This window comes from Aphanomyces invadans (genome assembly GCF_000520115.1).
Source record: "Aphanomyces invadans strain NJM9701 unplaced genomic scaffold supercont1.11, whole genome shotgun sequence".
In the NCBI taxonomy this organism is placed as follows: domain Eukaryota; phylum Oomycota; class Saprolegniomycetes; order Saprolegniales; family Verrucalvaceae; genus Aphanomyces; species Aphanomyces invadans.
The window spans coordinates 522,964-523,696 of NW_008580156.1; positions in this window are offsets into that span (position 1 = coordinate 522,964).

The window sequence follows — 733 nt, forward strand, 5'->3', positions numbered from 1 at the left end:
TGAGGTGCACATCTGTTGGGCAATTGTGTCAGCGACGAACTGCTTCGTGCTTGACTGGCCACAGATATTCCCCTGTCGGAGAAGCAGTGGAGACTGCTTGGCCCGATGTGGATGCCGCTGTGTGTGGAATGCAGGGATCCGCTTGATGTGGATGACCGGCATGTGTACGTGATCGTCATGGCGTGTACGAACGGGTGCAACAATTTTGGGTGGCCCCGTCGGGGTTCACGGCGATGGCGGTTTGGTCAACGGGAACGGTGCATGGATTCATCGCAGGCTCGTGTGCGCAATGTACATTGCATGTGGAGCTTGCTCTATGCTTGTGTGGGTGCTACGGAACCACATGACCAAGGACGACTATAGGTGGGAGTTGCATTGGCGCACGATCTGGAGGTCGTCGGCTGGAGGGTTCTTTGGGTCTTCGTCGATCCAGTTCAACTTTTTCTGCTTTTACCATTGCCCCAGTTGCTCACAAACATCTAGGCCAAAATTGCACGACTGCTGTGCATCGCACACTGCATGAACATCACGTCGACTCGATCCACCCTTGCAGGAGCTCATATCGTCGCCCGTGTGCACCACCTGACGCTTCGGTCATGCTGCAAACAAGTCCATGTAAACACCACGAAGGCGGCGATGATGCCAAGAGGCCCCCAGCATGCCTTCGATGTCTCGTGCGTTCGGCACTTCGACAGGAGATTCCAACGGGACTGCCTTCTCGACAGCTTGAGGT